The sequence below is a fragment of the Chelonoidis abingdonii genome, chromosome 5 (assembly GCF_003597395.2).
Source record: "Chelonoidis abingdonii isolate Lonesome George chromosome 5, CheloAbing_2.0, whole genome shotgun sequence".
NCBI classification, from domain to species: domain Eukaryota; kingdom Metazoa; phylum Chordata; order Testudines; family Testudinidae; genus Chelonoidis; species Chelonoidis abingdonii.
The window spans coordinates 122936432-122959546 of record NC_133773.1 but is presented as its reverse complement, the minus strand read 5'-3'; the positions used below and the strand labels follow the sequence as shown (position 1 = coordinate 122959546).

General features: G+C 44.1%; 1 protein-coding gene across 2 annotated transcripts in view; it reads left to right on the top strand.

Moving 5' to 3' along the window:
- Positions 1-7360: 7360 nt before the first annotated feature.
- Positions 7361-23115, top strand: part of AFAP1 (actin filament associated protein 1) — a 188569-nt gene continuing 172814 nt past the window's right edge. The window contains exon 1 of one of the 2 annotated variants that reach the window (XM_075066611.1): positions 7361-7485. The gene's annotated coding sequence lies outside the window, so the exon portion shown is untranslated. The remainder of the gene's footprint in view (positions 7486-23115) is intronic. The other variant, XM_075066613.1, reaches the window with a different exon arrangement.

Sequence of the window (23115 nt, the reverse complement as noted above, 5' to 3'; positions counted from 1 at the left end):
TGGTGGCATTTGTCAGAGATGGTCATAAAGTTCTTCAGCTGCTGTTAGACCAGGATCCAGTTTTGTTGCAGAATTGCAAATTGGGCAACTGAGGGACAGTTTTCAGAGTAGCAGCTGTGTTATCTGTATCCGCAAAAAGAACAGGAGTACTTGTGGCACCTTAGAGACTCTAAGGTGCCACAAGTACTCCTGTTCTTTTTGAGGGACAGTTGTGATCTGTCATATGAATCAATTGATGATGATTTGCAATTGTGTGCTGTCACAGACATGTGGAGCTGTTCTCTTTCATATTGTTCAACATGTATATGAAACATCTTGGTGAGATCAGTTCAAAACACAGGGTCGGGTATCATTTTATGTTGACAAGCATCAGGGGGGTAACCGTGTTAGTCTGGATCTGTAAAAAGCAACAAAGAGTCCTGTGGCACCTTATAGACTAACAGATGTATACACAATGTATATAATACATCAGTTGTATATAATACATCTGTTAGTCTATAAGGTGCCACAGGACTTTTTGTTGCATTTTATGTTGATGATACACAAGTCAAGTGTCTTTTTCCCTGTGGCACCACAAGCTCAGTCCCCGCTGTAGAGAAATACTTGGATGATGATACCAGCTGGATGGCCTGGTGCTATACCCTGCTGTTGGGTAGAGATTGTTGATGTGAAGAGACTTGCTTCTCTGCTATGTCTTTGCTTGTTGAGGGAGATTCTGTCTTAGGCAGTGAGTCAGGTTAAGAATGTTGGCATCACTTTTGACTATGCTCTGTCCATGGAAAACCATAGTTGATAAGTGGTTTGCACTGCAGGCCACTCGATAGAAATATATTTCCTTGTGACCACAAGGACTGATGATTTTTGTGGAAAAGGAAAAATGTTAAAATTGCACGATATGAGATGTTGTTATAGGATAAATGTTGTTACATGGATTGCATGGTGGAGTATGTGTGGAATGAAGACTGAAAAGAACACACGCCATTGAGTGCACAGAGACGCACAGGCTCAGACTCCTGCACCCAGACTGCCCACCTGAAACTTGGAAGGGGTTGAATTTGAAGAATGGGTGGTTGGTTCCTGAGGAAAGAGGAAGCAGGATCACAGAAGGTGTCGGGGAAATTAGACTGTGATCAGGAAGGGAAGCACTGCTTGGCCCTTATAAGATTAAGCTTTCCCCTCCTGGAGTAAGTAGTAGACAGGTTACTGACAGCTATTGTTTTGTTTAATCTGATTCAATCAAATGTCAGTGGTTTTTCAAACCCAGAAGTCAAAGGCATAGTCAAAAGATGTGGTTTAACAGATCTGCAAGGCCCTCGAAATAGAGTTAGTAAAAGCAGGTAGGATTGCCCTGTATTTACAGGCAAGTGTCCTGAGAGGACCCTGGGAGGGGAAAAGGGCTGCACTAATGACCCAGAGACACCAATGTTAAAAACAACTTGTGTGCCCAGGGGGGCAGGCCATGACAATTTTACTTCCCTTTTAATACAGTTCTGAGCAGCAAGTGGCAGATTGCTGCTTTATTATTATTTATTTATTAATAATGTTTTAAGTTGGCACTGCTATTTTTTTAGCCCATAATGAAGAGTTTCTCTTCCTTTTCCATACCCCTGCCCCCTTCTCTATGCCAAAATCACCCTCCCATCAGCCTTCCCCACCACCTCCCATTAGCAAAATGGAACGGGCAAAGTGCTCTGACTCCCTGTCAGGGTTATGATTCCACTGCCCACATACCTGGTGGAGAACCCCTGCCCTTGCTGGCACAAGCCTGGCTACTCTAGACACCACCTTCTTGAATCTCATCCTGACAAATATCTCCACTCTCTTACTACCTTGGGATACCAGCAAGCTCTGCGCTGTCAGGTGCTTGCACCTTTGCTGTGATTGGCCTTAGGATGTGCATCTCATTTCCACCTTACATCAGCCCATTTTTCTCTTAAAAACAAAACAAAACCCTCATAAAACTGTTTGTTTCTGTCAAAGTGTTTTCACTTTGACAGAGTAGAGTTTGGTCTCATTAATTATCTTTCCCTCCTATTCCTCAGTGAGTGTTAGACACCTTGAATATTATCATGATGGCTATTTATTACTTTTAGTAGGTTTTTTGGTTGTTTTTTGGGCTGGGGGGTGGGTTGGTTGGTTTGTTTTTTACTGTTAAATAGGTTGTGCAGCACCCACTTTGGAAATATAGCTATGCCCAGATGGGATCAGACTGAAGGTCCATCTAGTCCAGTATCTGTCTCTAATACTATCAGCCTCAGATGCTCCAGAAGAATGTATAAGAACCCCACACTAGACAGATATAATGTAACCTACCCCCCACATATGTTTCATCCTGATCTCTAACAGTTAGAGATTGGCTTAAGCCCTAAAACATTAGGTTAAATATCCCTTCCACAAAATAATTAATTATGGTGTCTGGATACCAGGATATCCATATAAATATCCAATTAATTTTTGAATCTTGTTAAGATCTTGGCCACAATGACTTCCTGTGGCAACGAATTCCACAGTTTAATCACATACTATGTGGAAAAAAGCATTTCCTTTTATCACTTTTAAAATATCTAACCTTTTAATTTTATTGACTTTCTTGTGATACGAAACGGGGGGAACATAATTTCCTGATCTACCTTTTCCTATACCATTTATTATTTTACATTCTTGTATCAGGTCCTCTTTTGTTCACCTCCTTTCCAAAGTAAACTGTCCCAATTTTCAATCTTTTATATGAGAGGGGTTTTTATGTCCATGGTCATTCTCATAACACTTCTCTGAACCCTCACTAATTCCGCAATCTCCTTTTTGAGATGAGGTAACCAATACTGTACACAATATTCCATATAGGGCTGCAAATTATAAAGGCATATTATTTACCATCCCATTCCTTATGAATCTAACATCTTGTTTGGTGTCAAGTATTGGGGGTAGCTGTGTTAGTCTGTATCCACAAAAACAACAAGGAGTCCGGCGGCACCTTAAGATTAACAGATTTATTTGGACATAAGCTTTCATGGGTAAAAAACCCACTTCTTCAGATGCATGGAGCCTGCATGCATGCATCTGAAGAAGTGAGTTTTTTACCCACAGAAGATTATGCCCAAATAAATCCATTAGTCTTCAAGGTGTCACCACACTCCTTGTTGTTTTTAACATCTTGTTTGTTTTTTTGAGAGCAGCTGCCTATCAGCAGAGGTCTTCACTGAGCTGTCTACAATAATGCCTGGGTCTTTTCTTGAGTTGATACAGTTAATTTAGAACACTGTAAAGTTAAAGTAATTTACATTTTTCCCACCTATGCCCATTGCTTTGCATTTATTGACAATGAATTTTATTTGCCCATGTTATCCATTCATTTGGCTTACTTAGGTCTCTCTGAAGTTCCTCAATCTGGGGAGCATGCCGAGGACTCTAGACGTCAAAATCATGTCATGGTCTTCTGCTAGTTCTTCCCTGGCCTTCCTCACTTTCTCTTTCCTTCCTTAGGTATCCAATTCAATGTTTGCTGAGTATGTCTCCCATCTTCCTTACGGTGTGCATGTCCCAACCACTTGAGTGTACTTTCTTTGATATTTTCTAACATGTCCTGCTCTACTAGACCCCTTATTCTCACATCAATTAATTAAGGTGAGTGTGTATGTGATTACCAGTCCTCCCCATCCAGATGCTTCACACATCCTTTAGCCCTGTCAATCTGAGAAGGTCTGGCAGCTCCCCACAATACCCTTCTCTGCAGCATTTCGAACCAGCAAACAGTTATCCCCAGGGAAAGGTTCATGCTCTGCCCTAAATCTCTATGCCCTCTATGAAGTCCACCCACTAACAAAATCCAAATCATTTTTACCCAGGTGTACAAAGAGTGTACCCAGCTGGTCCCAGAGCATGCCCCTCTTGCCATGTCAGCTCAGATTTGCCTCATGACCAAGCCTAGCTATGAACCTCCATGGGAACTGGCTGCACACCCACAGGCCTAAGATGCAGATGTCCCTGCTTCTGCCCTATTTTCCCTCACAGCTCACTAGGGTTGGGGAGAGCACAGCCAGCCACCTTACCTCACCTGCCTGGGTGATTCCATACTGTAGCTACCACACTGGACTGCCCCCACCTCCAATCACATTTTAAAATGTAAAACTGTCAAACATGGCATTGGCACACCCCAGCAATATTTTTGCCAACAATGGGTTAACATAATGGATTACAAATGTGGTTGAAGGAATTGATGGGCCCTGGACTCACAGAGAATTTTATATTTCATGAGATACAGAAGAGAAATAAGAGAGATCCCTGTCAGAGCAGATGCTCCTTACAAAGACACTCCAATGCAATGTTATCAGTTTTCATAATGTGAAAAGAGAGAACTTACCAAAAGATAAATAAAAATTGCTGCAAGCAGGATTCAGAAATCAGTGTAAATCATCTAAGGGTGATATATGTTCCACTTTTGTAATAAGCAAATAAAAAATAGAGGTGAAGAGTTAACATCCATAAATATTGACTACAAAACTGAGCTGCATAAGATATGCATAATGCCACTCAGCCACGAAAAAGCAATGCTTAAAAGTTTGTAACCAGCAAACTATTTTTTTCTGGCAATATATTTTAAAACCATATATGTGTGAACCAAAAACTGGAACAACAACAAAAAGACCATTGGAGTCTCCAGACTTTAAGCAAGGCACGTCCCTAGGAGTAATTTGTAGCTAAGTTTGTCTTCACAAAGGATGTCTCCCACTTCCACACTGTCATAAATATACAGCTAAGGGTAGCATAAAATTCCTCCTTACCTGTAAAGGGTTAAGAAGCTCAGATAACCTGGTTGGCACCTGACCAGAAGGACCAATGGGGAAAGAAGATACTTTCAAATGGGAGGGTAGGGGGAGAGGCTTTGTTTGGTGCTCTGTGTGTGTTCTCCCCAGAGACAAACGGAGAGATCAAGCAAGTAATCCAGCTCCCACTGTACCCTAGAGTTCAGAGTGGGGAAGGAACCCTGACACACACCCATATGCTTATCTCCAGGAAGAGGCTGGAGGTCCTCGGTACTCTTTGTCCACAGGATACTGTAGATCTTATAGTCTCACCTCCCATCTTGGCATGGGCAAGATGGAGAATGAGCACCTCTGTCCTTTCCTATTATTGATTTGTATTCAGTAGCACCTAGCACCCCAGACAGGAACCAGGTCCCTATTGTGTTAGGTGCTGTACAAACACAAGCCCTGCCCCAAAGAACTTATAATTTAAGTAGTTCCTGGGCAAAGGTGTGTAAAGTTTAAGTGTACATGCAAATTAATGTTCTTTTTAAAACAACAGGAACATTCAAACTGAACTAGTAATCAGTGCCTATCTATCGCCTTGTCTATATTCCAATTTGCACCATTTTAACTTCAAATATGTTTAAAAACCAAAGTAGCTAAATCAGTCCAAAACTCTCCATGGACAGTTTTCATTTGATTTAAACCTGCTTTAAATTATATTGACTCATCTTAACTTGCATCATTAATCTTATTTAAATCTGGTTTGTATTACAGAAATGTAGGGTTGGAAGGATGTGACACAGCAGGGAGTGGAGAGTATTGACCTGGGAATGTTGCAGAGGAGTTTTACTAGGACTGTGTGTGGGATGGGAGACTTTCCTTGAGGGAAGATACCTGAGCATGTAACATGAGAGCCCAGGAGGGGGGGTGGGGCCAAGTTGGAGGAGGAGCGGGGGTGGGGCAGGCTGGGTGAGATGACTGGAGTGGGTTTCAGTTTTGGAGCTGGCTGGGGAAATAGAGGGAACCCCAGGACTGGGGTCTAAGCTCACTGCCCTCCAGAAGGACTTGACTGAGGGGTCCTGATTGTACCTACAAGCTCTGTTTTGGACTGGGTGTCCAATAAACCTTCTGTTTTACTGGCTGGCTGAGAGTCACGGTGAATCGCAGGAAGTGGGGGATGCAGGGTCCTGACTCCCCCACACTCCGTGATAAAGGGACCTCGAGAAGTCATCTAGTCCAGCCTTCTTCACTGAGGCAGGACCAAGTATACCTAGACCATCCCCAATAGGTGTTTGTCTAACCTGTACCGAACTAAGCTAAATCAAAATAAGCTAGGTATAAACTGATTTTTAAGTGTCTGCACAAGATTGTGCACCGGTTTAACCAAACTGGTTTTAAAATCAAAGGTTTGGTGAAACAGGTACAACCTTCAATATAGCCAGGCTCAGACTTCTGGATTGCTTTATCTCAGTTGAGCACATCTCTTGGTAGGAATAGGGCAAATGCTGTTGGACTAGAGCAGAAGGATGGAAGTCTGGGGGAGGTGGGTTCCAGTTGACCTGGGCAGCAGGACTTTTCTGTCTTTGGCATCCTCCCTCCCTATGTGCAGCAGGCTTTATGCCTGTAGCATTTGCAGGCATCATGAGTCTGCTGACAGCGCAGGACTAAGAGATGGATTGTGGGGCTTACACTGGCCCAGAGATAACTGGAAAAATAGAGGTCAACTGCCTGTGCATTACAATGTTTACACTACAAAGTCCATGTGGAAGGGATGCCACCTACGTTTTATTCCTGGTAAACAGCCAGACATTTGTATTGCTGCATGAAATTAACTCTGTAATACGGGGTAATGAGCATCCTGTATTGAGTTGATATAGAACTCAGGATAAAATGCAAGTAAAGGTGTCATTTAATAAGAATCAGGACCCTGTATCCCTTCACTCCCCCCAAGGAGCAGGCTTGCAACTTTAACCTCAATCTCCCCTGCTTCCCCACCAGGACTACTTCCCTCCCTTCACCATACACCCCCGCCGCCCAGCACTCGCTTGTCCCCAGGTAGAATCCATAGCATCTAGCAGCCCCCTTCTATGTCCCCCTGGTTGTCTCAAAGAAACACCCCTCTCATCTCTGCTTGGCCCCAGCCTTAGAGCTCACCTGACCCTTCCTAGGCTCCAAGAACTGGCACCTCCCTAGCCCTCATCCCTTCTGCAACCCCCTAGTCCCCTGAATGGAGCTGCCCCCCTCCCTGCCCCTTTTGCAACCCCTTAGTCCCCTGGGCGGTGCTGGCCCCCTTGCAACCTCCTAGTCCTCTGGATAGTGCTCGAGACCCCCTCCCTGGGGTACCTCCTTCCCTGCCCCCAGGAGCATTTACCCAGAGGATGCTGTAGCACCCCACGCCGCTAGAGCCTTTCGGGGCGCAGGACAGAGACAGCAGCTCCCCACTCGCTACCTGCCCGGAGGCCGGGCGCTGGGGAACTCCCCCTCCCTCCTTTGTTCTGCCTGGCTCCGCCTCCTCCCAGCGCTGCCGGCTGATTGGGCAGCGGAGCCGCCAGTCTGGGCCGGCTCTGGCATGTGTGAATGATACTCCCCGGGCTCGCTGACTGCGGCTGCCTCCTCCTTTTCCCTGGCCTGGAGCAGAGCTGCTGCTCCGTGCCCGGTCTCCCCATTGTTGCTCCGGGTCTCGGGGTGGGCAGGCGCCCGGCTTTGTGCGGAGAATTGCTGCAGGACAAGGCTCGAGGTAGGAAATGTCTCTCTGCTGCCTGAACTCTCGCTCCGCTGCCCTTCTCCCGGCTCCCTGATTGCAAGCCAGCCCCAGTGCCAAGGCAGCACCGGCCCGCTGGGCTCTGCCGAGGGGGCTCCGAAATGGGAAAGGGGCTTTCTCTGGCCGGGCTCTGATCCCCCCGCCCCCCAGGCAGCCCCTGCAAACAGCCGGGGGCTGGAAGTTCTCTGGAAAGCACCCAGCGCGGAGACAAAAAAAAGCCCCTTTCTGTTTTGGCTGGGAGAAGCACATGGAAAAAGCAGTGATGGAGCCAGAGCATCAGGCGGCAACAGTTCAGCCAGTTACTGTTTTCTCCCTTTGCAAGATCCCTGGTGGTTGGGTTCTCCCCGCCCCGACTCCCTTGCGTTGTTACATGATGCAACCCTTGCGTAGGGGTTGAAAGAGCGAAAATCTGGGTTGAGCTCTTAGCAGATTGTGCCATCTGGTTGTGATCCTTGTGACTCCAGTCTCCAGTGCAAGGCACCAGCCTGTCTGACGGGCTGCCCCAGCTCCGAGAGGCGGCTGCTTTGTACGGCAGAGGGTTTCATGATATCCCCCCACCTTTGGGGACAGTCCACCTCGGTTTTGTCATTTCAACCCGTTTCAGCACGGGGGGAGGGAGGAGGAATTGCATCATGTTGCAATCCCGGAGTCAGTAAGAGCGAAGGCAAAAAGAACCATCTTTCCAGACCTATCCGCACTGGCTTCACCAATATGTGACCCCCTCCGCTGTATTTCCTGTTTAACGGAGAGGTTAAAACTCAAAAGCAGCCGTGTGATTGGTAGAAAGATGTTCAGTTCACAGCGACGTATTTTGATTTCTTCCACTGGGATTTTTTTTTTAATTCAGTTTGTACTTTGTCGGTTCTGCTTGGAGATAGGTGACATTTACCCAAGATTTAGCCCGTTGAAAAATGAGGAGTGAGGGAACAGAGAGAGATGTTTGGAGCCAGGAAAATTGAGCACATTCTCTAGTTTGTGTACAGAGTTCAAAGACATCTAATAAACTCTATTGATCTTAAGAAAGGAAGGGATTTCACCGGCCTGGAGGGTTGTATAGAGGAATATACACGTGTCTCAGAGAAGAAACACCATCTTTCCCTTCCATGGATGTTAGGGATGGAAAAGACTTTAGCTTTTCCAGTCTCTCCCATTTGTTTCATCAGTATTTATTTCTCATGCTTAATAGACTTTTAGTTAGTTAGTTTTTCATGCTTGGACCATGGATGATGGTTTCAAGTAAAATTAGAATTATAAAATAGTGAAGCAGACCCCATATGCACAGAGATCCTTTCAAAAAACATTGTGTTGTAAACTTGTGGGCATGCCAGCCTCACATCTCATAAAGATTTCTGTTGATATCACTCTTTGGTTTGCTCCATGGCAGAAAACTATATTCTGACAACATGGATCAACTCTATTGCTTATGATATTTTTCACAAGTGGAGTACCCCTCCCGCCCACATACTGCCTTGCGGTACTGTCCAGCTACTGCTGTGGGCAGCAAAGTGCCATACCTTTCTCTGAGAAGCTGGATAGGGTATCTAGGGAAATGTGAGGTTAATTTTTCCATGTCAGGTCTGTGTAGGCATGGCAGATGGGGGGGAAAGGTATCAGCTGGTTTGGCAGCTGGTAGTTGGTTAGGTAGCAATGGAGGAGGAGTACTTCACCCATCTCTCTTCTATTGGGTATCCCTCAGTCGTCTCCTATGGTCACCTCCCAGGAAAAAGCTTCCCAAATACCTTGCTTTTGTAAACAAGTTATTTTGTCTTTTGGAAGAAAATGGCAATGGAATAGGAGAAGATCTGGGGCATTGGACACTAGGTAGAGTGGATGAGGGCAGTCATGTTACCATGGCAACATGATTACCAGAAATAGTCAGGAAAATCTTAAAATAGATTTTGAAAAGAAAAGGAGAGTCCTGTACTGATGGAATGATGAGCACTTATTTCCCATCAGTCAGCCATTGTTTGGTGTTTTGTCAAAGAACAATCTCTAGACAACAGTATCAGCATTGGATGCTAGCCTGTAATCTCTTGAAAGGAGGGGCTTGTGAGCACCAACAAATGCACGGAACACAGGAGCTTCATAGACCAGTCATTGATAGTATTTTAAAACCTTACAGGTTTTGGATGGAAGTATTTGTGTTTTGTTGTGAACATAAATACTATAGTTCTATTTAATATGCATAGCCATCCATGTACTTTTGAAGCGCTTTATCAAAAGGAACTAGCGGGGACTTTATAGACAGAAGATGCTGAACTCATGCTTTGGAGGGACCTTTTCCAGAAAGTGTGTACCTGCCAAGGATTCCACCAAAGCTTTAGGCTGAGCCATGGGAAGGCAAGCAAAATAATAAAATGGACTCCAAGGCTTCTCCAAATTCAGGAGAATTTCTGACCTTTAAAAAGAGAGAGATCTTATTTATTTATATTTAAGAAACTATCACTGAAAGCAAAATGAGCCAGATTCTGCATTATAGTACACCTGGACAATCCCGTTGACTGCAGTGTGGTAGAAGAGCAGAATTTAGATGGTTAAAAAGACCTATCATCTGTGAGTTTAGAGTAAGTTAAAGGAGGGAAAGACTTCCAGGAAAGTATGTTTATGTCTGTAGGAAATAAAATGTGGTTGCATCTTCAGGAGATGATTCTGTTTGTTGTTCCTTTTCAGTGGTGTAAGGAAAATCAACTCTAATGTCAGAACATGAATCATCTTGTCACTGCTACTCATCAAAGCTTCCCTGAAACAGAATGCCCTAGTGGAGTGATTCTCAATTGACGACCACTTAATAATCTTTGCAAATGTTGTTTGTACCATTAGCTAACTATTGTAAAGCGCTTTGGATAAAAGCTCTATATAAAAAAACCCCTTAATAATAATTAACTTGTTTTGTTCTACAAATAAAAGCAGTCATATTTTAATATCAGTAGTCTTACCTTTCTAATGTGATGGATGTGCCTTCTCTCCCCTGCTGCAGCAGCCCCTGAGCTGAAGCTGAGAAGGAGGGGGGGTCTCTCCCTCTCTCCCCTGCTGCAGCAGCCCCTGAGCTGGGTCTGGGAAGCAGGGGGTCTCTCCCCCACCATAGCAGCCACAGAGCAGAGCCTGGAAAGGAGAGCCATCTTCCCGCAGCCGCAGCCCTGGAGCTGGGGAAAGTCGCCTCTTTCTCTGCCCATCGCAGCCCTGCATGTCCCAAATTCCCTACACCCTCTCCTCTCATCCCACTGCCCCCTCCCACCTGCCTCCTATTCCCCCCAAGGCCACCACCTCACCTTACATGTGCATCTTCTCCAGGAACCAGGCACCTTATTAGTGGAGCCACGTCTGCGGGGCTCCACTAAGTAGGTGAGTGGCCCTTCATTCTCATGTCTGGGGCTGCCCAGGCACGCACCTTAAAGGGAAGTATCTGCGGACTACCTGAATGGAGCTCGGACCACTGTGTAAGAACCTCTGCCCCAGCGCAAAGAGTTGTCACTTCAGTGCTCCTTAGCAGTGTATGGAGAGGTACAGGCTTAGTTTCAGGCATTTATCTAAAACTTTCATTTCAAATGCTTCTATCAAGGGGAGTATGGTTAACCAGGCATCCACTTGGGTAACCACATTGATCAAAGCTGTTTCCTTTGATTTGGAAAAGGTGCGGAGGGAAGGGGTGTGTTTTTATATTTATCTAAAAAGATAATATATCCTGATAAGTGGAAGGAGGTGGAGATGACCTACTTTTTCTTCCAAATGATTGGGCGCATTTAGTTCATGTTTTTGTGCCTATAGCACTCTAAAACTCTTTTATTGGCCTCTTCAAAAGATTGATGCATCTTTTCCATCTAGATAGATCAGTTACATGACTCATGACTTTCTGTGGATATATTTCTGTGTTTCCACTTAGTCATCATTGTGTTTATTGATTATTCACTGAGAACACAGAAATGGACAGGTATCTAGGTTAATGTACTTCTTAAGTTTTTCAGTGAAATCCAGATTTTAGACCCAATGGAAATTACTTGAAAAACAGGGCTGGACTTAGGTTCTATAAGGCTACTATAAACAGTGAAACAAAGGCCTTATGCCTTCTAAAACATAACTTTGAGAAATATACCTATTTTAAGTTATTTATTCACTGAGGTGTCCTTGAGTCCCTATAGTTGTATGGCATCTAAGGCTGCCTTGCAGAGAATTCACCTTCTCTAAATGAGAGTATGTCTACACTTGCTATTTAAAGTGGAAAAAGTCCCTTTTTTGTGCAAAAACCATGGGAGTGTCTACACTTTTCAATGACTCTTTGAGATGAAACTCAGATGTTTCACTGCAGAAAGAAAACCACCTCCCCGAGAGGCATACAGCTCTTACAGTGATGTGCAAGTGAAGACACATTCTTCCTGTTTACACAGCTTTTAGCCTCCACAGGATATCCCACAGTGCCTAGGTGACCACTCTTGCCAGCAGCTCTGCTGCTCTAATGCCAGGTAAACAGACATCCACCCCACAGGAAAGCCCTGGGAACTTTGAAACTCCCCTTCCTGTTTTCTTGGCAAATGCTCACTTATCTGGCCAGGTAACAATGCCTGCTCCAGGGAGCAAAGGGTCCCCTGCTTGGAGTCATGCTGAACTGCTGGAGCTGATCAGTGTTTGGGGAGAGGAGGTTGTGCAGGGACCCAGGATGCCCCGCGATCGCCCCCTCCCCTGTCCCACAAGACTCATCCTCAAACTAGAGAGAGCTGCACTGTGGGATAGCTGCCCTCAGTGCGCTGCTCTCGTCTGATGGAAGTGCTACTAGTGTAAACACTCTGATGCCTGTGGAAGTAAGTGAGTACACAAACCAGCACTTTTCTTTCACTGGTTCAGTATCACCGGTGAAGCTGACAGTGCAAAAACTCTGCAAGTGTAATATAATAATTGGAGATAGATATATCTCCTAGAGCTGGAAGAGACTTTGATAGGTCATTGAGTCCAGCCCCCTGCCTTCACTAACAGGACTAAGTACTGATTTTTGCCCCAGATGGCCCCCTCAAGGATTGAACTCACAACCCTGGGTTTAGCAGGCTAATGCTCAAACTCCTGAGCTATTCCTCTCCTGAAAATTTTATATATATATTGAGATATACCTATCTGGACTGGAAGGAACCCTGAACCCTGAAAAGTCATTGAGTCCAGCCCCTGCCTTCACTAGCAGGACCAAGTGTAGGCATAGCCTGACTCCTAGAAAAGTCACTGAGATCTTGCATTTAGATCTCTTGTGGGAAGGCAACTGGAAAAGCTTAAATGCATGTTTACCAAATGAGAACAAGGTAATCAAAGAGAAAAATAATGTAAACACTTACTTTTCTACCTGGAAGTGGGTTACATTCTACCTTTGGCTGGGTGAATGGGATGGCGTGAGTGACTGTAAAGGTGGCCTTACTTAAGTTTGTTCCTTTCAGGGATGCTTACAGGAATAGGGTGGGAAATAATCAGAAATAAAGTCAAAAGGTGGTGTAGGCACAGCTGTGCCACCAAGGGCAGAACGTGGTTCAAAGCATGCATGATGCAGTATGGTCTGACCCTGCAAGCTGCTGAACACCCTCAATTCCCATTGAAGTCAATGTGAGTTAATGGCACTTCACTCATTGTGGAAGTGGCCCTGGGAGAATATAATAGGCTGTTGGGCAGACTGATCAACATCTTTCCTGATCTACACTAGAAAATTACATTGGCTTATCTATGTTGTTCAGGGCTATGAAAAATCCTGAGTAGTGTAATTAAGCCAGCCTAGCCCTCACTGTAGACAGTCCTAAGTTGATGGAAGAATTCTTCCATTGACCTAGCTACCACCTCTTGGGCAGGTGGATTACCTGCGCCAATGGCCGTGTCTACACTGAAACGCTGTAGCATTTCAAGTGTAGGCAAGCCCTCTGTTTCACATTTTGCCACTGTGTCTATCAAGATAAATAGGGGGAAATGTCACCATAAAGGATTGCTTTTGGCTTTCCTTTATAATGGCTTTGCTGTCAAAAATACAAGCACCTTGGGAGTAGACAGTGTATAACTGACAAAAATGATTAGAAACTGATGGTAAAAAACAAAACAAAAGTCTTGCATAAATAAGAAAAGTTAATCTATTTTAAAAAAAAAGTAAAAAGGAATAAATAAAAAAAACAGTGCACTCGTTTCATTCTGAGTTCTGGGATTTCTGTTTTCTGACAAGCTTTCTCCTTGGGCATATCTTTGCCAGGACATGTTTTAGAACGGATGAAGATGGCTTTTTTGCTCCAAGGCAGATACAGATAATTTCTGCGCTTGTGCCAAAGGCTTTATAAGCACTAAATACTGAACAAAAAAATCCCATCATTCATCAGTAATAAGCATCAGAAATCAGTGCACAAGTCCTTTCAGTTTAATCTGTACTGTTGCTGATGTCTCAGAGGTTGGGTATTTTATCCCTCAGCTGGTAAAATGCAGCATTTGTGTATGTGAGGTAATTGTGGTGAGCTGTGCTAAGTATACATTATTCATTAGGGAACTGTCATCATATCATGGTTGTGAATCCCTGAAGTCTCTATCTCTTTCCTAATCATATCTAAACATTTATAGAACACAAGAATTTGGTGTTATTCCACTTGACTAGCTGACCAGTCTTCTGGTTCATTTAGTACATCATCAGCTGGTAGCCACGGCTAAGGAGTAGGTCCCTTACAGTTATTCTAAACTAGAGTTCAGAAACTTGGCGTATGTCATACATCCATAGTAACTAAACTAGCACTGTGATCTTTAATGGGCTAGTCATAATTGCATGTTATCTTCTTGGAAAAAAGGGAAAACCAGAGGCTACTTAATGGAACACGTTCTTGTTAAACCAACAAATAATATTAAGCATTAGAAATGTCAAGGTGCCACCTGCATTTTAGGCCTCTAAACTTGAGTGTTAGAAATGATTTGTTTGTCCAATAAAAAATCTCATTACCTAGTTGGTTTAATTTTTAAGAGATAAATTACAGATGCTAGAGTGATTTAGAATCTTAACTGACTCTCTTATCATGGTAATGTCATGGTAATTGTTCTAAAAGGGGAGTGGAAGAAGTGATGTATTGTTACTAGCAATTAGCATATGTGATTAAATTGCCTAGGCGTTTCTTATCAAGACCAGCTGCAAACAATTGAGGAGTGGCCTTCACAGAATTTACTAGTGTAGTCATCAATCAGATATGGTACAAAGCTTTATCACATCCTGTCTGTGTGGCTCACAGGCCACATGCTGTCAAGTCTAGGGAGAGAAACAAGGGGAACTACTGTAGGTTTTATATTAAACAAAACAAACAACAGTGAGCTTTTCCCATCTGCGCTTACTTCATTGACAGGTTTTGACTTGTACATTGTGCTGCTGGTCTGGTCTAATAAAATGAAACTGTTTTAAATCAATGTGACAGACCTGCACCAGACTCTTATAAATTGCAGTCTCATTGATGAATCAGTCACAAAGCCTTCATTGCATCTTCTGCTTTCCACAGTCAAAACAGTTCAGTTCTGACCCCAGGCAGAGCACTATTGTATTAATAAGGGATCAGTGTGATTTGCTAAAAAAAAAACTAGGAGTCTGGTGTCACCTTCAAGACTTAACAGATTTATTTGGGCATAAACTTTCCTGGGGAAAAAAACCACTTCTTCAGATGCATGGAATGAAAATTACAGATGCAGGCATAAATTTACTGATACATGAAGGGGTTACCTTACAAGTGGAGAACCAGTGTGACAGGATGGATGTGGTCCACTCCCAATAATTGATGAGGATGTGCCAATACCAAGAGAGGGAAAATTGCTTTTGTAGTGAGCCAGCAGCTCCCAGTCCCTATTCAAGCCCAAATTAATGGTGGTAAATTTGCAAATGAATTGTAGCTCTGCAGGTTCTCTTTGAAGTCTGTTTTTGTAGATTTTTGTTGAAGGATGGCTACTTTTAAATCTGTTATTGAATGTCCACAGAGATTGACATGTTTTCCTACTGGCTTTTATATGTTACCATTCCTGATGTCTGATTTGTGTCCATTTATTCTTTTATGTAGAGACTGTCCGGTTTGGCCAATGTACATGGCAGAGGGGCATTGCTGGCACATGATGGCATATATCACATTAGTAGATGTGCAGGTGAATGAGCCCCTGATGGTGTGGCTCATGTGGTTGGGTCCTCTGATGATGTCACTAGAGTAGATATGGAGATAGAGTAGGCAATGGGGTTTGTTACAGGGATTGGTTCCTGGGTTAGTGTTTCTCTGGTGTGGTGTGTAGTTGCTGGCGAGTATTTGCTTCAAGTTGGGGGGCTGTCTGTAAGCAAGAACTGGCCTGTCTTCCAAAGTCTGTGAGAGTGAGGGATCATTTTCCAGGATAGGTTGTAGTTTGTTGATGACGTGCTGGAGAGGTTTTAGCTGGGGGCTGTATGTGATTTGTTGTTATTTTCAAATGCTTGCTGCAAATCTGGGTGCAAAGTAAATAAAGGTTTTTGGACTGGACTTGCTCTTAAATGAATTAATGCTTTTTTTCAGAGATTTGAACCTATGAGTGGGTGTTTTCATTTACGGGAGTCGGGGCGGGGGCGGGGTTGGTTATTACCTTAGCAAATGTATCTGTGGTGTTGTGGCTGTGGTCCGCTGATAGAGGTCTGAGCATTGAACTAGAAACACGTGTGGCAGTATTTTGTTCAGCACGGGTGACAGCTGCCTGAGTGGTGTACGGCAGTTTGTTTTGAGAACATGTGGAGAAGGCGGCCCCGCTGTGACGTCCACTGACTAGAAGTTGTCTACATTAGAAGCAAAGGGCTTGGCAGCCGACCTTGGACTGTAGCCCCGCAGTACTGTGATGTTCTCTCTCTCTACGTGCACCTGCCCCACGTTCTTCTCTGTGCAAACATTTTTCATTCTTAGCACTTTTGAACTTTTCCCTCTTGGGCCTGCTCTGGGTTGGTGAGGAATTACTTTCAATATAATTCGGTTTTTCATTCTTTTTTTTTTTTTGGTTTTTTGTTTTGGTTTTTTTTAAGACTTCTGAGGGTTTGGCAGCAGTGTTCCCTTGACATGATGAAGGAAAGGAGGAACCCTTGGATCAAGTAGCCCAGAACAAAATCTGTGGTTGACACCAGTGAGCAAAGGCTCTATCTTCCTGGTCCTAGCCTCCTGGATTGCTCTGCCATCCTCCAGAGCTTAGATGGCATGTACAGACTGGTTTCTAGCCTCTTTGTCAGGATACTATGAATATATCACAACCTCATAGATATAGGCTTTTTACTCTTTTGAGTTCCTTTCCTTTTCCAAACCCCTGCTCCCCAATCTACTCAAAATGCTACCACAAAGATTGTCCTTTTCTTCTACTGCTCAGACCATATCATTCCCTTTTTCAGATTCCCTTGCTAGCTTCCTCTTGCCTTCTGCGTTAAGTGCAAGCTTCCTTAGCTGAAAGTAAGGAATTTTCCTGTAGGATGAGAGAATGGGAGGCAATTATGACAAACAAAATTGCAGTATCTAATTTCATCTTCCCGTAGCACTGTCCATTACGTGAAGGCGTGTACATAGATGATGTTTATTACAGACTCAATTGTAACACAATCTATTTGGCTGAGACTGGTTCTTGTTTCTTAAAATACATTTAAGGTATTGACCTTCTTGCTGGTTTAAAAAAAAAATACCGCCATTAACTGTTAACTGGTTAAGCTGTTGGTGGAGATAGGATGATCTGACCTTATTTGCTAAATGAGGCAAGTATCAGCACAAGCTATTTGAAGCTATTTGCATCACATGCCGGCAAACAAATTCTAAAAGGCGTAATAAACAGATGTGTATGGAAGTGTTTAAGTAGAGTTGGTCACAAAAAATACTAAATATTTTTGCAAAAATACTTGTCCTCGTATGTGGAATCATTGAGGTTAATTTTCCAGCTGACTTGAAAAAAAACATGACTCCAATGGACAATGATTCACTCTAGTGAGGTTTCAAAGTCTGTCTGGGCTTCTGTGGTATAGAAGTGTGACAATTTTTTTTTCCCTGTGATCCAATAGCTGAGCTAAGGACTGTGTTAAACAATGGATGTGATGAGTACACTGCTCACAGTCCACAATACAGGAGGTATACTGAATACCTGTCTGAGGGCTTGGCTACATTGGCACTTTACAGCGCTGCAACTTTCGCGCTCAGGGGTGTGAAAAAACACCCCCCTGAGCGCTGCAAGATGCAGCGCTGTAAAGTGTCAGTGTAATCAGGGCGCCAGCGCTGCACGCTACACCCATAAGGGATGTGGTTTACAAGCAGCGCTGCCTGCTCTCCCAGCGCTGCGGCTCTGACTACACTCACGCTTCAAAGCGCTGCCGGGGCAGCACTTTGAAATTTCTAATGTAGCCAAGCCCTAAGGGAAAGGGGCACCAGCCAGAATACTGCTATCTTTCTGCAGATCTGGCTTTGTCCCTTAGGGCTGTTGGCAGCTGAGTGTAAGTTAGAGAAACCTTGAAGCTATTTTGGTTTATGAGGAGGTGCAGGTAGTTTCTGACCAGCCCTGAGAGATGGGAGACACAAAGATGGTGTTAAAAATCCATCTTGGGAACTACAGAACTAACAAGACCTTCCACTTTTTACTGAAATATCCCATTACTAAAGAATACCTATTTAAAATGAAAAAATCATGCTTGTTTTTTCTTTTTTTTAAACAAATGTCTTCATGGTCTAGGGCCTGCCGAGATGCGCAGAAGTATTCTACTTGGACAAACCCTCATTCACACCATGTGCTTATAATGAAGAGCATAAAAAAGCAATGAGATTCTCTCTGGTCCAGGGAATTTCTAGGTGGATAGTAGGTCCTTTAGGGAAAACCCTAACTGCTTGGCCAGAGATGAATGTCCAGGATGTGATTTTTGTTGTTGTGAGCTTAGAAACCAAAGAAACCCAACCATAAATATCTTGGGGGAACTTCTGGACAATAGCCAGCGTGAAGAATGTTGAGTTTAGTTGGGTTGGACCCCAGCTGCATACACAAAACAACCACATTTCCAGTTTTTTTTGTTGAAAAATTATATTTGACAATCATGGTCTCATCTAAAATGAAAAAACAGCTGGGAAGGTGCAAAATTTCCCATTTTAAAAACAAATAAAAGCAAAAACCAAAACAACCCTACAAATCAACCAACTAAATAAATAAACCCAAACAAACAAAACAAATTCCTTTGCAGAAAGGAAAAGCAGTCTATCTGTTGGAGAGTTTGTTTGCTCACATGACTCATCAGCTTTTCAGAAGTCCATGAGACTACTTGCATGCTTATGTGCTTTGCTGCGTCAGGGCCCTAGCCTTGTCCTCTCCCTGCATCACTTGGGTCATGTCTAGATTAGGAAAACTGGTTGTGTTTTAACATGATTTCATTAGTTGTGGTTAACTCCAGGCTCTTCTAGGTTAGTCTCTCTCCTAGTAGCTAGCTAGCGTATTTTAAAACACAAATTATTTTTCTAGCTGTAGCATTTTCTCCTTTCTGCCCAATTCCATTATCTTTCTGTCCACTTCCTGGAACAATCATTTTTCCTTCTTCTAGCTTCTATGGTGCTACTCAGCCTTGGCTCTCTGAATATTAATACATGCTGGGTTGGTCACAGGAAGGTGCAACTTTTTGAATTTCTCAGACAAAAACGGGCCAGTGTTGGTGTTTTGTGAGAGACACATTCAATTCCTGATCATCAGGGGGACTTGTTGAAGGAGTGGGAAGGGGAAGGTTTCTCAAGCCATGGCTCCAGTGGTGGCGTAGCTGTTCTTTTCTCCCGAGGATGCAGCTTCTCTCTGAAGGAGATGGTTCAGGTGGAGGCATGTATTGGTGCTGTTGTTTTTAATTTTGTTTTTACTGTCTATCCCCATACTCTGGGGTGGAGCCCTGTCTCCTTCCTCCAGAGGCTTCTCCAGGCCTTACTTTGCTGTGATCCTGAGAGTATTATTGTGCTGTACTATAGCCTGGGTTTTAGGGCATGGCTACATTTGCAGTTGTTGAGCCCTTTGAGTTAAACCAGCCTTCGTAGAGAAAGCACTGCAGTCTGTCCACACTGACAGATGCAAGCGCACTGGCGTGGCCACATTAGCAGTTCTTGCAATGGCCACAGAGAGCAGTGCATTGTGATAGATATCCCAGCATGCAAGTGACTGCAACGTGCTTTGTAGGGGGAGAGAGATTGGGTTTTGGGGGGGCTGAGAGCATGTCAGCATGCTGTTTTGTAAGTTCAGACAGCAGCAGACTCCCCCTCTCCCCACCTCTCTCTCTCACACAGCATTCGACAGTAACAGTTGCTTTGTCTCAGAGCAGATAAGCATGCCAGCTGTTAGAAACGGAGGGCATATCCGCATTCCTGCGGCGATTACAAAACAATGAAAAGAGTGACGACTTGACTTAAGGGGATTATGGGATGTTTCCGGAGGCTGGTCAGAGCACAGTAATGCAACGCCTCATTCACACAGATGCTTGGGCATTTCCGAAAATCCTCACCAAGCGTTACTCTTCTCACGAGGTAGAGTACAAGGAACTCTCTAGCCCTGGAGTCAGAGCGCTCTTGCCAGTGTGGACGGGTAGTGAGCTAGGGCGCCTGGGGTTGCTTTAATGCGCTGTAACTCGCAAGTGTAGCCAAGCCCTTAGACAGAAATCATGAAGATCCACACCCAAAGTCAGCCAGGGAACGGCACTGTTTCCTGCAGACTTTTGTGATAGTGATATCTGGAGGTGCTCCCACTCCACTGTTAGGCAGCACTGCTGGCCGAAGGCTACTCCCAGTCACTTCATTTTTTACACTGTCAAATCCAGTGTGAATATATTTGTTCAGTCTTCCATGTCTCCCACATACTTTTCTGACCATTGTTATGTTTCTGTTAGCGTGTGTCTCCCTCCCTCTGCCTGTGCTTCCTACTGAGGCTTTAATTCCAAACTGTTGCTGGACCTGGATTTCCTCCAGGTGTTTGGTATGTTCTGGGAGTATTGTCTGGAGAAGAAGTCCCTGTTTGAGTCCCTGAGACAGTGGTGGGATGTTGGGAAGGTCCAAATCTAGCTGTGCTGCCAGCAGAACACTCAGGCTGCTGCACAGTCTGTATATCATGCTGTGAGTGCCCTGAAATGGACCTTCATGGATCTTTGTGACAGCCTCGATGTGGGGAATGTGGCACAGATGCACCAGACTCTTACGGAGAAGACCAATTTCTGAGTTGCTTGATGGAGGAGAAGGTGCAGGGAGCCGTGGTTTGAGCCCATTTCACCCAGAAGCATGACACTGATGCTTCCATGAGGATTGTTTTTGTTTTGTTTTTTGTTTCAGTTTGAAGAGAAAGACTAGGGAGTGCCAGCAGATTCACATAGTGGCTACCTGGTGGTCATCAGAGGGCTGATTCTACCAGGACCTGGAAAGTAACAGTTTCCTTTTACAGAGCTCTGTACTTGCGTGAAATGCTGCTGATGGATGAGCTGCACCAGGGGTTACACCATCTGAGTGGCAAGGAGAAGCAGCATCTGAATGCCCCTCTCTTCTTACAGGTGCTCTGGTGCAGTCCCTGTAAGCAAGGCCCCAGGTATCGAAGGGCTGCCTTCTGAATTTTATAAACGTTTCTGGTATCTTACTGGTTCTGATTTCTCCACCTTCCTCCACTCCCTTCCCATCACACTGCTCCAGAAAGGGGACCTTTGTGACTTACGAAACCAGAGACCTATTTCCCTTCTCTGTTCAGATTATAATGTTATATACAGGGCCTAGCAAATCAGCTGGAGGACTGTCTGGATCCTTTGCTATACCTTGATCAAACATATCCCTATCCTCTGTGCTTTTAAATCATGATTCAGCCATCTTTTTAATCTGGATGCGGGATTTATTTCAATGGACTAGGAGAAAGCTTTTGGTAGAACTGACCATGGCTGTCTTTTTAAAATGTGAGAAGCATCTGGGATTGGGCCACTCATACCATAATGTTTTTAGTGTTTTAAAGGTTAATGGAGCTCTTTGCTCCATCCCTCAGACAGAGAAAAACACCTACAGGATCTCTATCAAGCATTTTTAAAACTGCAGTACACACCTGATGAAGTGAAGAAACAGACTGATAGATCTGAAGGGTACCGAGAAGTCACCTACTACAAGACAGGCCCAACAAAGAAAGTAACAGAACGCCACAAGCCGTCACCTACAGCCCCCAACTAAAACCTCTCCAGCACATCAGCAAGGATCTACAACCTATCCTGAAGGATGATCCCTCACTCTCACAGACCTTGGGAGACAGCCCAGTCCTTGTTTATAGACAGCCCCTCAAACGTGAATCAAATACTCACTTGCAACTACACACCGCACAACAAAACCACAAACCCAGGAACCAAACCCTGCAACAAGCACCACTGCCAACTCTGTCCACATATCTATTCAAGGGACACCATCATAGGACCTAACCACATCAGCCACACCATCAGGGGCTCGTTCACCTGCATATCTACCAATGTGATATATGCCATCATGTGCCAGCAATGCCCCTCTGCCATGTACATTGGCCAAATCGGACAGTCTCTACACAAAAGAATAAATGGACACAAATCTGACATCAGGAATCATAACATTCAAAAACCAGTAGGAGAATACTTCATTCTCTCTGGTCACTCAATAACAGACCTAAAAGTGGCAATTCTTCAACAAAAAACCTTCAAAAACAGACTCCAATGTGAAACTGCAGAACTGGAATTAATTTGCAAATTGGACACCATCAGATTAGATCCGAATAAAGACTAGGAGTGGCTTGGTCATTACAAAACATAAACCTAATTTCCCCAATACTAATTTTCCCCTACTGTTACTCATACCGTTTTGTCAACTGTCTGAAATGGGCCACTCTCATTACCATTTCAAAAGTTATTTTTCCTCCCTCGGTATCCTGCTGTTTAACTAATTGTCTTGTTAGACTGATCTCACACTTGGTAAGGCAACTCCCATCTTTTCCTGCATTTATACCGCCTCCTGTATTTTCCACTGCACGCATCTGATGAAGTGGGTTCTAGCCCACGAAAGCTTATGCCCAAGTAAATTTGTTAGTCTCTAAGGTCCCCACAAAGACTCCTCAGTTTTGCTGATACAGACTAACACGGCTACCACTCGGACACCTGTGTCTTTGTAGTGTAGCCAGAGTTTACAGTGGCCACGACTGTAGCACTGCTAGTGCAAACACTGTAAGCTGATGGGAGAAAGTTCTTCAGTTGATTTCGTTAGCCCAGCCCCTGTGAGTTGCAGGACTATGCTGGCAGGAGAAGACTTTTTTAGAAGTTTTTCAACAGCTTGTTAGCAGTTTGGAACTGGTTTTCTCCAGTTTCCTGTTTATTCTTGGAGTAAGATACAGCACTCATGTATTGCCTGTTTCCTGCAGTCCAGTTTTTTACTGGTTAGGCCAAACTGGTTGTTTTGAAGTCTCACAGTGAGAGTAGTGGGGGAGAGGGAAGTGATGTGCTGGGGTGTTCTGGGCACTGAGTGTCACCTTCCTGCATATTGTCTACACCTTTTATAAACTGACTTGTAATCTGGGCACTTTTCTGCTGACCCTGGTGTGTTAGCAGTGTTTTGGATGAACTTGGTGATGGTCGTGCCTTGGTGATCCATGTGTAATGGTTGCTTAGGAGTTGTTTAT